This window comes from Anomaloglossus baeobatrachus, chromosome 5 (assembly GCF_048569485.1).
Source record: "Anomaloglossus baeobatrachus isolate aAnoBae1 chromosome 5, aAnoBae1.hap1, whole genome shotgun sequence".
Classification (NCBI taxonomy): Eukaryota; Metazoa; Chordata; class Amphibia; order Anura; family Aromobatidae; genus Anomaloglossus; species Anomaloglossus baeobatrachus.
The window spans coordinates 386,559,517-386,576,471 of record NC_134357.1 but is presented as its reverse complement, the minus strand read 5'-3'; the positions used below and the strand labels follow the sequence as shown (position 1 = coordinate 386,576,471).

At 47.5% G+C, this 16,955-nt stretch overlaps 1 protein-coding gene across 15 annotated transcripts in view; it reads left to right on the top strand.

The window, feature by feature from the left end:
• Positions 1-16,955, top strand: part of SRCIN1 (SRC kinase signaling inhibitor 1) — a 728,586-nt gene that overhangs the window by 452,011 nt on the left and 259,620 nt on the right. The window lies entirely within an intron of this gene.

Here is a 16,955-nt window from a genome sequence, read left to right as displayed (position 1 = left end):
TCTGGTTAAGTGGGGACGTGTTAGTCCAGGACACCAGGGGGAGTGACGATGACTCCAGTAAAGACACTGACTCCAGAAAGGTGACAAGCAAGTACAGTGAGGTACAGAAGTGTGAGAAGGGGAAAACTTCCTCCCGACGCCGAAGACGTAATAAGCGCCGAGAGGTGGCACAGTGTATGTCGCCTGAGGGTGCAGAGAAAGTGAAATACCTGGGTAATGAAAACACGTTGCCAGTAGCAACTGCTACGGTAGAGTCTGACAGTGATATCCTACAAAAGAAAGAGGAATCAAAGACTGAACTGACACATTGTCACGACAAAAATCAGCAGGGTGAAATTGCAGGGAAGGAACCGACCAAAGAAGTAATGGCGGTGTCTCCTATAATTTCCATGCATGAAGCTGGAGGTCTGTTGGATGATAGCGCTGTACGAGATGACATCCTACAGAATAATATAGGAGAAGGAATCCAGGGCAGTGTTGGTGGAGTACAAATCCACAAAGGTCATGGTGAGCAGACCGGTAAGCTACCCAGTGGTGAAGTGATGAATGTTGAAAATGGGGCCAAGGTTCTAAGAAGAACAGAGTGCCGTGCTGAAGGGCGTAACACCCTGGTAGAAGGCGATGCTGTAAACTCCCAAGAGAAGGCAGAGGGTGACACTGCAGAGACCCAAGTGGAAGTTGGAGGGAATGCAGTGAAGTCCCAAGACACAGCAGGTGCTGTAAAAGCGGAAAGAGCCTCTGAGGAAGAGGTGAAGTCTGGACGTGAGGTCTCATCAGAAGCTGAGAGCCTGACTGACTCAGTGGGTAAGACCAAGATCGCAGACAAGAAGATTGGCTCAGCTAAGAGCCTGAAACCCGAAGGCTCTGAGGCCGGGGCGGAACCCGAGGCGTGTGTAACTCAACAGGTGAAACCTTTGGCGGAGAATATGGAGGAAGGCAAGAGACCTGAGAAACAGTCTAGTGTCCTTGACACTGAAGGAAGCAGACCAGTCTTCAAGTACCGGATAGACGTGCCGGAAGACTTAAGAGAAGCCTGTGCCAGTGAGAAGGTGCATGAGAGATTCCAGAAGGCAGTAGGGGCCTGTAAAGTGTACTTTGCCGCAGAGACTAATCAGTTGGTGGTGTGCTCTTTCAGTGATGCCACAAAGAAGCGAGTGGCAATCCTGAGTGACATGCACCTACGGTGTCTTCGTACGAAGTGGCTCATCACTGCAAAGAAGGATGAAGACACCAGACGCTTGGCGCAGCTGACCGCAGGCTTTCAAGAAGTGGTGGTTGTGAAGAAAGCATTAATTGGACTGGCATTGAGAGCACTAAGAAATAATATTAAGCAAGCCAGGAAGGTTCCAGGTGTCACAGCTGTGCATTTAGATAAAGACAGTGGAACATTTCGTATCTATGGGACAACTGCAGAAGCGGTGAAGACAGCTCGCCGGTTATTGGAGTTTGTGGAAGAGATCATTCAAGTGCCCAAAGAGATGGTTATGAGGCTTATTGGACGACATGGAAGAGCCATGCAGGAGATGGTTGATAAGACCGGTGTGACGACATTAAGAATTGATATTCATAACGAAGCCAGGAGGCCCTGTGAAGTCGGTATGGTTCCATGTACCATTGTGGGCACAACTGGATGTGTTGAAGATCTACGAGCCCTCCTAGAATACCGTTTGGGATACCTGGAAGAGTTAAAACAATTGAATCGAGAAAGACAGAAGATTGCAAACCAACTTCGCCAAGTTGGTGTAGTTTGGCGACCATATAGGGGCTATGGCCCCGAAGAGAAAGGTGGCCCGCTCGATGAACGTGTTGCTTCAGAGGGCAAAAGCAAGTCCAATGGTAAAAGGAGCCAGGGTCATAGAGGACCCAGGTATTCATCGGGCTATAGCACAGACTCTGAACGGTCTCAGTCCTGTGAGACACAATCCAAAGGACTGAATGAAAGTAGCGATGGGTCGTTAGCCAATGTCGTTGACAAGAGAGTGCACAATCCGAGAAACAGACGACGATGCCCGGGTAGAAGAGCCCACGATAGATTTATACACAGACCCTGCGGAGGGCCTGGATATGGCGCCTCTTCTGGCAGTTCACCGCTGAGGCCCCTCGATAGTGACCCCTCTAGTGGTCGGGATAGCTCAGGGTTAGACAGAACGGTAGTATCGACTGGGAGAGAGACTCTCTCCTACACTGACCGTGGGTGGCAGCCTTGGAGAGCTGGGACTGACCAGGGGGCGTATGAGAGAGTTCGCTGGGGAGGGTCCGGTGACTGTGACGGACGGTACGTCAATGGCTGTAGTCCGGGGCGGACGGAGCGGGTGCTCTTGTCCGCTATGTCAAGGTGCCAACACCCTCCGGCTTTGGGCAGAGGGGGAGGATATGTGATATAATCACTGGTACTATGCTGAGAGGGTTAAGGTGTGTTACCTGGGCCGGCTCTGTTGTGGACAGCTAATGAGATAGGTGGGACGGCTGTTCACCATATCTCCACCTCGGGGTGTGGTCCCAGGAATGAAAGTCAGGCCTCTGGACACACTCAGGGCCCTGCACTGAAGTTCCTGTGCTGGAGGAAGTAGCTGGGTGTATTGATGGGTGGAGGTAAGGAAACAGCATCTGAGAAGGCTCTGCAGCGACTTGTGGACTGAACATAACCTGAAGGGCTGAGGTTTGGGAATGTACCTGTTTTCCTGCCTGTACATGCCATGTGATGTCCGTACCAGCGCGGTGCTTTATGAAGTGGAATAAAGCAGGCTGTGATCTTAAGAAACTGTGCCTCCTATGTCTACCTGAAGCCCTCATGCTGAGCGAGTAACCCCCTATGTTGCAAGGTGCAACGTCACAACCCCTATATAGCACACCTGTAATATACACCTCCATATAGCACACCTGTAATATACTACATCACTACACCCCATATACTACACCTGTAATATACTACACCTCCATATAGTACACCTGTAATATACTACACCTCCATATAGTACACCTGTAATATACTACACCTCCATATAGTACACCTGTAATATACTACAATTCCATATAGTACACCTGTAATATACTACATCACTACCCCCCATATAGTACACCTGTAATATACTACACCTCCATATAGCACACCTGTAATATACTACAACTCCATATAGTACACCTGTAATATACTACACCTCCATATAGCACACCTGTAATATACTACACCTCCATATAGTACACCTGTAATATACTACACCTCCATATAGTACACCTGTAATATACTACACCTCCATATAGCACACCTGTAATATACTACACCTCCATATAGTACACCTGTAATATACTACACCTCCATATAGTACACCTGTAATATACTACACCTCCATATAGTACATCTGTAATATACTACACCTGTAATATACTACATCACTACACCCCATATACTACACCTGTAATATAGTACACCCCCATATAGTACACCTGTAATATACTACACCTCCATATAGCACACCTGTAATATACTACACCTCCATATAGCACACCTGTAATATACTACAACTCCATATAGTACACCTGTAATATACTACACCTCCATATAGTACACCTGTAATATACTACACCCCTATATACACCTGTAATATACTACATCACTGCACCCCATATACTACACCTGTAATATAGTACACCCCCATATAGTACACCTGTAATATACTACATCACTACACCCCTATATAGCACACCTGTAATATACACCTCCATATAGCACACCTGTAATATACTACATCACTACACCCCATATACTACACCTGTAATATACTACACCTCCATATAGTACACCTGTAATATACTACACCTCCATATAGTACACCTGTAATATACTACATCACTACACCCCATATACTACACCTGTAATATAGTACACCCCCATATAGTACACCTGTAATATACTACATCACTACACCCCTATATAGCACACCTGTAATATACACCTCCATATAGCACACCTGTAATATACTACATCACTATACCCCCCATATACTACACCACTATATACACCTCCATATAGCACACCTGTAATATACTACACCCCCATATGTCACACACCCTGCTCCCCATACAGCCTGCACCCCCATATCACACACACTACACCCCATACAGCCTGCACCCCCATATCACACACACTACACCCCCATATGTCACACACCCTGCTCCCCATACAACCTGCACCCCCATATCTCACACACCCTGCTACCCATACAACCTGCACCCCCATATCTCACACACCCTGCTCCCCATACAGCCTGCACTCCCCAGATCACACACACTACACCACGATATGTCACACACCCTGCCCACATATCTCACCCTGCCTGTACACCAACTTACCCCTCTCAAACACTCTGCACCCCTTCACATCCTTCTGTCAGTCTGCAGCCCTCATATGCACTCACCCTGCAACTCCATCTTCCTACATATGCCACTCACCCTGCAACTCCATCTTCCCTCATATGCACTCACCCTGCAACTCCATCTTCCCTCATATGCACTCACCCTGCAGCCCCCTCCCTCTCATGTCCCCTCTTTTCTTATTACCAGTCATCATGTGTCCACATCTCCTTCAGGATTCAGTATCTTTGCTTTCTGCCCGGCATCCTGTGTCTCCTCCCACACAGTCACATGGGCGTGACATCATCGCAGGTCCTGCAGCATGAATTATTCCGTCTGCTGTGCTGCTCCTTCTCCTGCAGGGCGGGCGGGAACTTTTGAAATGACACACGCAGCGCAGTACTGACAACGTCAGAGCGCGCGCGTGTGTCACTGACAATTAGTGCCGGCAGGGAACAGAGGAAAGACTCCTGCGTTCCGCTGCCTGCACTTACTGTGCGGACCTGCACAGGATCTCTCCCTGCTCGGCACGCTGCAGCCCGGCTCCACTGCACCGGCTGAAGATGGGCGGGCCGGTCACAGAGAGTAGGCGGGCCGGATGTGGCCTGCTATATAGCCATGGTAATGATATTTAGATAGGAATGGGGATGCCATGTGAAATCACCAGTACATTTCCTTCATGTTCAGAATCATTAAAAGATCCTAGAAGTGGCACCTCACCAATTATAAAGTAATAGTACAGTATATACTGGTGATACGTCCTCACTTCACAAGATTTAGGTGATAGTCTGGGGTACCAAATTTAGGAAAGAATGGCATATCCTGGAGTTATGTGATCACCTGTTATGACTGGAGGACTCTTTTATGTGAGGTTATCTGAGTGCTAATAGTGATGCGAGGGTCATACTGTACTTTGCTTAGAAAATGCTGATAGACTATATCTAAACACATACTGAGGGTGAAAAATGAATTGAACACGTCACCAATTTTCTAAGTAAATTTATTTGTAAAGGTACTGTTGACTTGAAATTCTCACCAGTTGTTGGTAACAACCCATCCAATCCACACAGGCAAAGAAATCAACCGTAGATGTCCATAAATTAAGTTATGTGTAATAATGACAAAGGGAAAAAGTATTGAACACGTGAAAGAGGTGCAAAAAGCCATGAAAGTCATGACATCAGCTGAAATCAGTAATTAGAAAGTAATCCTGCCACTTAGTGAAAAATAATATGAGTGGTTCAACTGATGGCTTATAAAACGGTGTCTCATTATCAAGGTGCCACACAAGAAACATCTCATGATGTGTAACACCAGTGAGCTGTCTCCAGACCTTAGCAACCTTATTTTTGCAAAACATAATGATAGCAGTGGTTACAGAAGAATTTCCAAACTACTGAGGGTTCAAGTGAGCTCTGTTGGGTCCATAATCCAGAAGTGGAACGAACATAATTTAACCATAAACTGACCACAACCAGGTGCTATCTGTGAGACTTGAAACAGTAGTGAACAGAATTATTGGAAGAGTTGTTCAAGAGTCAAGGACCACCTATGGAGAGCTGCAGAAACACCTGGAATCAGCAGGTACACTTGTTTCAAAGAAGTAAAATACACTTGACCTCTGTAGCCTGTATGCACGCTCATCACGCAAGTCTCTGTTGCTAAACAAACATTTAGACAAGCCTGTGAAATACTGGGAGAATATAGCCTTGTAAGATGAGACCAAAATTGAACTTTTTGGGTGCCATAAAACACACCATGTTGGGAGGCAAAAACACCAACAGTGAAGTTTGGGGGTGGGAACATCATGGTGTGGGGCTGTTTTTTAGCATACAACACTGGCAAACTTCCTATAATTGAAGGAAGGAATGGACAAATGTACTAAGACATTCTTTAAAAATCTGCTGCCATGTACCAGGATGATGAAGATGAAAGAAGGGTGAACATGTCAGCAAGACAATGATCCTAAACACACACGCATGGAAACTCTCATTTGGTTTCAGAGGGAAAAAAAAAGCTGTTCTGGCCAATCACCTAACCTGAACCAGTAGAATATGTATGGAAGGAACTAAAGCCCAAAAAACCTTCAGAATTTGAAGAATGTTTGCGTGGAAGAATGGGCCGAAATCACACTTGAGCAATGCATGCCACTAGTGTCTCCATACAGGAGGTGCCTTGAAACTGTCATTACCAACACAGGGTTTTGTACAAAGTGTTAAATAAATTTCAGTAAGCGTGTTCAATACTTTTTCCCTGTGTTTTATTATTATTATTTTTATAATTATTATTGTTAATATTATTATTATTATTGTTATTACTACACATCACTTAAGGTATTGGTATCTATGATTTTATTTCTTTGCCTATGTGAATTGGATGGGTTGTTACCGACATCTGGTGAGATGTCAATAGAAATATATTTAATTGGGAAATTGGTGATATGTTCAATACTTATTTCACCCGCTGTATACTGTCACACATACTTTCAGTTCTATATAACATATATTTCTAGCTGAAATTTTTTTTAATAAAGAACATGCGCCACAGGCATCTGCTGAAATTTTAAATAAGCATAGTCAAGAAACGTATTTTAAACACTACTGTTTATTATGTGTCAGAAAATGGAAAAAATAAATAGATGGATATGACTGAAAAGAGCTCCATTCTTTCTAGAGAGCAGAGATGTGAATATGTACAAAGTTTCCACATACAGAAGAATAGAAGAATAGTCCCTGCATAAGTCATTCCCCATGGCCTCCTTTATCCTTTATGTAGGATTCTATTAGCCTAGCTTCAATTTATTATAGATTTATTCGTTTCTGCAAGTAAAATGTATTAGCTGTTTTATAAAAAGTCGTTTAAAATGGTACGTTGTTGCCAGTGCCCGGGGCAAATCAAGTATTTTGCTCCCTCTAGCCAGTGAACTGATAGCACTTGAGTGTCTTCCACCAGTTCAGTATTGAACCTCTTAACTATGAAAAACAAGTCTTAAGCGGGCTTTACACGCTGTGATCTCGCTAGCGAGATTGCAAGCGATCGTACCTGCCCCCATTGGTTGTGCGACACGGGCAAATCGCTGCCCGTGGCGCACAACGTCGCTTGCCCCGTCACATGGACTTACCTGTCCTGTGACGTCGCTCTGGCCGGCAATCCGTCTCCTTTCTAAGAGGGCGGGTCGTGCGGTGTCACAGCGATGTCACATGGCAGCCGTCCAATAGAAGTGGAGGGGCGGAGATGAGCGGGACGTAACATCCCGCCCACCTCCTTCCTTTCGCATAGCCGGTGGAGGCAGGTTAGGAGATGTTCCTCGCTCCTGCGGTGTCACACACAGCGATGTGTGCTGCCGCAGGAACGACGAACAACATCGCTAATGAGAGGTAAACGATTTTTTGTTTCAGAACGACCTCTCCTCGGCAAACTATTTTGGCTGCTTTTGCGATCGTTTTAGGTCGCACTAAGTGTCACACACTGCGATATCGTTAATGACGCCGGATGTGCGTCACAAACAACGTGACCCCAACGATAATTCATTAACAATATCGTAGCGTGTAAAGCCCGCTTTAGGCTATATGCACACGCTGCAGTTTAACTGCACCCAAACTGCAACCAAAACTGCAGCTTATCACAGAGAGCCTTTAAATGTAAAGAAAAAGCTCTTGTAATGATGGTGTGTTTTTGCGGTGTTTTTGTTAATGTGTTTTTTAAAGGAAAACTAAAATATGATAGGATATGGTAATTGATAGATAGCTAGAATGGATAACAAAAATAGATAGAAAGGATGGATGGATAGAACATATAGAATAGATAGAAAAACAGAACATATAGAATAGATAAAAAGAAAGAACATATAGAATAGATAGAAATAACAGAATAGCTTGATAAATAGAGGGATAGCTAGCTTTGGCTAGCTATTTTTTTTTAAAAAAAAAAATGTTGGTAAAAAAAATTACGTGGGGTCCCCTCATTCTTTATATCCAGCACAGGAACAGCAGCAGCTGCGGGCTACAACCCTCAGCTGTCTGCTGTACTTTGTCTGGTTATGAAATAGAGAGGATCCCACACTTTTTTTTTTTTTTTAATTATTTATTTTATTAAAAAATGATGTGGGGTCCCCCCCATTTTTCATATCCAGCACAGGAACAGCAGCATCTGTGGGCTGCAACCCTCAGCTGTCTGCTGTACCTTGGCTGGTTATGAAATATAGAGAGGATCCCACACTTTTTTTTAATCATTATTTTTTTTTTTTTTTTAAATGACGTGGAGTCCCACTTATTTTTCTAACACCAGCCAAGGGTACAGCAGACAACTGGGGTCTGATATTATGAGGGTGGGAAGGGCCATTGTTATTTGGCCCTTTACAGCCTAGCAATAGCAGCCCACAGCTGCCCCAGAAGTGGCGCATCCATAAGATGTGCCAATTCTGGCGCTGGACCTGGCCATTCCAGTTGCCCTGGTGCGGTGGTAATCTGGGTAATAAGGATGGCAGCCTACAGCCGCCCCAGAAGTGGCACATCCATAAGATGTGCCAATTCTGGCCCTGGTTCTTCCTGTTGCCCTGGTGAGGTGGCAAATGGGGTAATAAGGAGTTAATGGCAGCCCACAGCTGCCACTATGTCCTAGATTAGTGATGGCAGGCATCTATGAGACCCCGCCCACATCACTAATCTGTAAGTGAAAGTAAATAAAAAACACCCAAAATTTCTTTATTTGAAATAAAAGACAAAATGGTGCACGGGGATAGAGCACACGGTGACTCAGTCTGCACCATTATAGTCAATGACCCTGTCGGCGCATGTGTCCGAAACCCGTTTGGCAGGAGATTCAGACTGACGCAGGTCATAATGCAATGTGAAAGGGGCCTTAGTAAAATTGTAGAAATATAACAGCAGCTGTAAGTAATGAATGCACACCGGTCTGAATCATGTGCACTGTGCTGATATTTTGCACCCACATAGGCTTTGCCCTACCCATGCTAGTCACTGCCTGGTCCTGTGATGAACATACAGGGTACACTACACTAGTTACTACAGCTGTGTCTTGTGGTGAGCTGGGCAGCTATCCATGAGCAGGATAGGATTTTAGCCAGTGATTTTGCTTACTAAAATGACAGTATTAATTCTAGTAAGAATATTTATACACAGTGTATCGGAGAACTATATAATTCTTCATTGTACAAGAGTAACGATCCTGCCGCAGAGGCTAAGCTGCAGAGCCGCAGGAATCCTTCCTCTGTGGCTAGAATGTAGTTGCTCCTGTGAGGTGGTGACGTCACCGGAAGGGGCGGGGCTTCCTCCTCCAGCGCGGAACTCATCACTGCTCAGCGTGTGTTGTGTGGCTGCTGGAGATGCTGCGGCTGTGGAGAAATCACCCAGAGAGGACTGAGGGGCCGCACCATGGAGCGGGGGGCTTCATACACAGGACTAAGGGTAGGTAATGTGAGGTGGTGTTTATATTTTGGGGGGCACATGATAACTGGATGTTCATACATGGGGGCTGTACTGTATATTGAAGGATTGCACAGAGAAGGTGCTGCATATTGGGGGATTGTACTAGGAATGAGGTAATTTTTACATATGTGGGACTGGTTGGGAAAAAGGGGTGCTATGGGGCTACATGTTGGGGGCTGTGCAGGAAAGTGGGTGATGTTACTCACTTGGGGAAACAGGGTGATGTTAAAGTTGTTGAGCTGTGTGCTGGGGGTCTGCGTGATGGGGGCTGAGTGGGGAAGGGTTATGTTTACTTGCCTGGGGCTGCAAACTGAAGGCTGCATATGGAAGGGGGTTATGTGCAGGGGGCTGCGTGCTTGGGGGCTGCATGGGGAAGGGTTACGTGAAGCGGCTGATGGTACGTATATGGGGAAGAGGGTGATTTTACGTATGTGGGGAAGCGGGTGATGGTACATATGTGGTGAAGAGGGTGATATGTATGTGGGGAAGCAGGTCATGGTACGTATTTGGGGAAGGGGGTGATGATATGTATGTGTGGAAGTGGGTGATGGTACGTATGTGAGGTAGGGGGTGATGTTACGTATGTGGGTAAGGGGGTGATGATATGTAGGTGGGGAAGCGGGTGATGGTACGTATGTGGGGAAGGAGGTGATGGTATGTTTGTGAGGAAGGGGGTGATGATATGTATGTGGGGAAGGGGGTGATCTTACGTATGTGGGGAAGGGGGTGATGATATGTATGTGTGGAAGTGGGTGATCGTACGTATGTGAGGTAGGGGGTGATGTTACGTATGTGGGAAAGGAGGTGATGATATGTAGGTGGGGAAGCGGGTGATGGTACGTATGGTGGGAAGGAGGTGATGGTATGTTTGTGTCAGTCATGTCAATTTATATCTAACAAGAGAAGGAGGCTATGAAATAAAGAGAGGGCGCAATAATTAGCAAAAATAACAAGAGAATCCGGTAGGGAAGGTGCTGTACATATCAAAAGAGGGTACTATGTAATATATATCTATATTTGTAGATATGTCGCCATAAAAGAAGGGGGGCCCAGGCACAATTTCTTGCACAGGGGCCCCAAGCTGTCAGTGCCCGCCCCTGGCCAGTCCAGCTAATAAATTGCAGCTTCAGGAAAACTGGAAGGTAACAGGTTCACAGAGCACCCGTCCAGTGGTCACAGAGCGCTGACTGGAGTCCCGCAAAGCAATCTTCCCAATTCTTGTCATGACCTAGAATAATGTAAGGATGCTGGTAACAGTAAGAAATCTCTCTCTTTTTCAACATTTTTTGTTGAGTAATCCCTGAAAGGGAACCTGTCACTTGGAAAAACATTATTTACCTGCATATATTGGGTTACTTTGCAGGTAAGTAGACTTATGCGGCTTTACACGAGACGATATATTGTGCGATATGTCGTCGGGGTCACGGTTTTCGTGACGCACATCCGGCATAGCGCACAACGTCGTCTCGTGTGACACCTCCGAGCAATGCAGTATCGCTCACAAATCATGAGTCGTGTACTCGTCGTTAACTTTCATAATATCGTTTATTTTCATGGGTGCAGGTTGTTCATCGTTTCTGTGGCATTACACGTTGCTCCATGTGACACCACAGGAACGATGAACACAGCGTACCTGCGTCCCACGGCACCCGCCGGCTTCATGGAAGGAAGGAGGTGGGTGGGATGTTTACATCCCGCTCATCTCCGCCCCTCGGCTTCTATTGGCCGGCTGCCGTGTGACGTCGCTGTGACGCCGAACGTCCCTCCCACTTCAGGAAGTGGATGTTCGTATGGAAGGTAAGTATGTGTGACGGGGGTTAAACGAGTTTGTGCGCCACGGGCAGCGATTTGCCCGTGACGCAAAAACGACGGGGGCGGGTACGATCGCTCGTGCTATCGCACGATAGATCGACTCGTGTAAAGCAGGCTTTACAATTCTTCCTGTCCACCAACTGAAAGTGTACCTACTGGGAGAAAATAAAATATACTTACACTGTGAGCAGCAGCTGTAAACACGCCCCACCACTGTGATTGACAGCTCACTATGCAGCACAGCAATTAAACTGCTTACAGCTGCTGCTTAATATACTATAGCAGTTATGTGCCTCCCTGACTGAAAGCCAGTGGCTCCTAGGAGGAAATAATTTAATTTTCTCCTGGCAGTCACACTTTCAGTAAAGGCCGCTTTACACGCTGCGATATCGGTACCGATATCGCTAGCGTGGGTACCCGCCCCCGTCTGTTGTGCGACACGGGCAAATCGCTGCCTGTGCCGCACAACATCACCCGGACCCGTTACACTACTTACCTGTCCGACGACGTCGCTGTGACCGGCGAACCGCCTCCTTTCTAAGGGGGCGGTTCGTTCAGTGTCACAGCGACGTCACAGCTGCGTCATTGAACCGCCGCCCAATAGAAGCAGAGGGGCGGAGATGAGCGGGACAAACATCCCGCCCACCTCCTTCCTTCCTCATAGCGGCCGGGAGGCAGGTAAGGAGAGCTTCCTCGTTCCTGCGGTGTCACACGGAGTGATGTGTGCTGCCGCAGGAACGAGGAACAACTTTGTTACTGCTGCAGTAACGATTTTTGAGAATGGACCCCCATGTCAGCGATGAGCGATTTTGCACGTTTTTGCGATGATGCAAAATCGCTCATAGGTGTCACACGCAATGGCATCGCTAATGCGGCCGGATGTGCGTCACCAATTACGTGACCCCAACGAGTTCGCATTAGCGATGTCGTAGCGTGTAAAGCCCCCTTAAGACGGGCATGCAGAATTGTAACAACCATACATCTGCAGGTTAATATTGTTTTCCAAGGTGACAGGTTCTCTTTAGAGAGAACCTGTCATAAATATGTTTTTTATTTTTAGTTTGGTGTAAATATTAAAGGAGTGGTTCACCCATTTTTTTTATTTTCTGTATGAGTTCTACTTACCATTCTAGGCGTTTTCTCCATTGGCTTCTGTTTCCATTTCTGGCACGCTCAGTGCCTGTCACATGACCCCCTGGAGCTGTGGCCGCCGGTATCCTCTGACGTCCCGGCAATTCCGGGCTCTCAAACTTGTCGGGTACGTCAGAGGAGACTGGCACCACTCAGATTGAGTGACAGGGCTGTGGGCGGTGACTGCCGCACGTCACAGTCCAGCATCGAGGGGAGGAGCCGGAGGACGTCAGTGTGGAGCCGGCTAAGCGTCCTGCAGATGGTGAGGCACGGGGCGCCAGGGTGGAATACAGGGGGGGGTTCTTCAGCTGAAATCCCCCCCTGCACGTAAGTATCTGATCACACTCTCCACCCGCCCGCTCTGCTGCGATGTCAGGAGAGCGGCCGGTGTCGGGCAGTGTGATCATGTGCTCCTCCAAGCAGCAAGACACTGGCAGGCATGTCACCGCTGTGCTCTGCCACCTGTCCTGCTGCATGGGACCAACTGTCTCCACTCTGTCACCTGCACCACAAGTCACAGAGTGGAGACAGTTAATGACAGAGCACCTCTGCCCCCCCCCTCTTCTTTCCCCACTCTCTTCTCTCCCCCCACTCTTCTCCCCCTCTTTTTCCCTCGCTCTCTCGCTCTCTTTTCCCTCGCTCTCTCGCTCTCTTTTCCCTCGCTCTCTCGCTCTCTTTTCCCTCGCTCTCTCGCTCTCTTTTCCCTCGCTCTCTCGCTCTCTTTTCCCTCGCTCTCTCGCTCTCTTTTCCCTCGCTCTCTCGCTCTCTTTTCCCTCGCTCTCTCGCTCTCTTTTCCCTCGCTCTCTCGCTCTCTTTTCCCTCGCTCTCTTTTCCCTCGCTCTCTCTCGCTCTCTTTTCCTTCGCTCTCTCTCGCTCTCTTTTCCTTCGCTCTCTCTCGCTCTCTTTTCCCTCGCGCTCTCGCTCTCTTTTCCCTCGCTCTCTCGCTCTCTTTTCCCTCGCTCTCTCGCTCTCTTTTCCCTCGCTCTCTCGCTCTCTTTTCCCTCGCTCTCTCGCTCTCTTTTCCCTCGCTCTCTCGCTCTCTCGCTCTCTTTTCCCTCGCTCTCTCGCTCTCTTTTCCCTCGCTCTCTCGCTCTCTTTTCCCTCGCTCTCTCGCTCTCTTTTCCCTCGCTCTCTCGCTCTCTTTTCCCTCGCTCGCAGGACGCAGCAAGACACTGACAGGCATGTCACCGCTGTGCTCTGCCACCTGTCCTGCTGCATGGGACCAACTGTCTCCACTCTGTCACCTGCACCACAAGTCACAGAGTGGAGACAGTTAATGACAGAGCACCTCTGCCCCCCCCCCCTCTTCTTTCCCCACTCTCTTCTCTCCCCCCACTCTTCTCCCCCTCTTTTTCCCTCGCTCTCTCGCTCTCTTTTCCCTCGCTCTCTCGCTCTCTTTTCCCTCGCTCTCTCGCTCTCTTTTCCCTCGCTCTCTTTTCCCTCGCTCTCTTTTCCCTCGCTCTCTCGCTCTCTTTTCCCTCGCTCTCTCGCTCTCTTTTCCCTCGCTCTCTCGCTCTCTTTTCCCTCTCTGTCTCGCTCTCTTTTCCCTCTCTGTCTCGCTCTCTTTTCCCTCTCTGTCTCGCTCTCTTTTCCCTCTCTGTCTCGCTCTCTTTTCCCTCTCTGTCTCGCTCTCTTTTCCCTCTCTGTCTCGCTCTCTTTTCCCTCTCTGTCTCGCTCTCTTTTCCCTCTCTGTCTCGCTCTCTTTTCCCTCTCTGTCTCGCTCTCTTTTCCCTCTCTGTCTCGCTCTCTTTTCCCTCGCTCTCTCGCTCTCTTTTCCCTCGCTCTCTCGCTCTCTTTTCCCTCGCTCTCTTTTCCCTCGCTCTCTTTTCCCTCGCTCTCTTTTCCCTCGCTCTCTCCTGGCATGGTCAGTACAGAAATCTCTCCATCGTGGAGGGGTGAGAGGGAGTAATAAACATGGAGTCCCTACTGTGTCTGTGTATTTATTTCTAATAAAGTATTTTTCTCTGTGTGATGTCTTTTTTTTTTTTTTTTTTTTAAACCCTTTATTGGAGATTCTTAATGGCCAGGTCAAACTTGGCCTGACATTAAGAATCTCGGGCGTTATACCAGCTGGTAAAACATAGCTGGTATTAACCCCTTATTACCCAGCGTGCCACCTGCCACCAGGGCCACTGGAAGAGTTGGCTACAGCGCCAGAAGATGGCGCTTCTATGAAAGCGCCATTTTCTGGGGCGGCTGTGGACTGCAATTCGCAGCGGGGGCCCAGAAAGTTTGGGCACCCTGCACTGCGGATTCCAATCCCCAGCTGCCTAGTTGTACCTGGCTGGACTCAAAAATTCAGCGAAGCCCACGTCATTTTTTTTTTTTTTATTATTATTTCATGAAATTCATGAAATAAAAAAAAAAAGGGCTTCTCTATATTTTTGGTTCCCAGCCAGGTACAAATAGGCAGCTGGGGGTTGGGGGCAGCCCGTAGCTGCCTGCTGTACCTGGCTAAACTGAAAAATAAGGAGCGCTGATAGTGTAATACCAACAGATCAGTGAGGTAGATCAGGAAAAATACACTCACCAGAAAAGGTTGTGATAGTCACAACCACTGATAGAGCATAGGATGAAGGCGTCTGCTGCAGCCCCACGTGGATGTGCATACAAATCAGAGTGAAGAGGGGGTTAATGCCGCGCATCAGCCAAAATGAAGATGTAGCACGTTGATGTTATAAACGTATTCTTTTATTACATCGGTCATGGAATAAAAGAATACGTTTATAACATCAACGTGCTACATCTTCATTTTGGCTGATGCGCGGCATTAACCCCCTCTTCACTCTGATTTGTATGCTGTACCTGGCTAGCATACAAAAATATGGCGAAGCCCACGTCATTTTTTTAAAAAAGTTTTCAGGCAAAAACCGTTATAAAAAAAATTGCTTCCCTGGATTTCTATTGCCAGTGAAAGTAACACCAAGCAGCGGGGGTTAGCAGCAAGTAGCTGCTTGGGTTACCCTTAGCAATAGAAAATGCAGCGGGAGCCCACAAACAATGTGATTTTTTTTTTTTTATTTTTAATGAATTTTTTTAAAAAAAAAATCGACATGGGCTTCGTCCATCGAGCACCAGAGCATTTTACTGCTCAATTCATCCCAAGTAATCAGATAACTCCAGTGTCGGACGATTACTTGTTCTGTGTTCCCCTGCATCCATTGCAGCGTGTACGGGCTGTGAGGTCAGCGGAGTTCACTCCAGCACTGGAGTTAGCTGATCTGAACTCAGCTGAACTCCAGCCTGCACACGCTGCGATGGATGCAGGGGGACATAGAACAAGTAAGGTCTAAGCCACACGGCGAGAAAAACAGTGCGAGTGGAGTGCGATAAAACATCGCATTCCACTCGGACCAATATTAGCCTGTGTGTCAGCACACATGAGCGAATATTTTCTCAGCCCTAATTGGACCGAGAAAACAATCGCAGCATGCTACAACTGTAATCAAAACTCTCTCTTTTACCCATTCAAGTGTATGTGGTGAGAGAAAAATCGCACTGCACTTGCGGTACATCGGTGGACTACGGAGGAGAGAGGGAGAGAAATCCCTCCCACCCCTCCTCAGTGCTGGCCCACCCCTCGAGTGGCGGACCGCCCCCCGCAGCTGAGGTCTGCTCGCACAGTCGGACCTCAGTCGCAGGGACACACGCATGACACTCAGCTCTGCTGTACTGAGCGTGAGCCAAGTGTAATGCGAGGGGATCGCAGTAATCCCCGTGTGGCCCCAGCCTGATCGGCCGACACTTGAGTCAGCTGATCTGAACTCAGCTGAACTCCTGTACACACAGCCCGCACACGGTCACATGTGATTGGCAGCAGGCAGTGACTGCTGTTAAGGCTACAGTCACATGACCGTTCCGTTTTTGCGGGCCACAAAAACCGGTCCTTTTTTCACGGATGCATCCTAGTGGCATCCGTGTGACATCTGCGTGCCTTCCGTTTTTTTTGCGGACCGCAAAAAACGGAAGCAGCAAGAAAGATAAATAGATGAATAGATATAGAGATGGATAGATAGATATAGAGACAGAGGGATGAATGAATGAATGAATGAATGAATAAATAGAGGGCTGGATAGATAGAAAGATAAGAAAGACATATATAATATCCTACCCCCTGCATATTCTAAGCTGGCACCCTTTTGTGACTTTCATGTGGCACTAAGGTGCTTAGGCGGGCTTTGCACGTTGCGACATCGCAAGCCGATGCTGCGATGT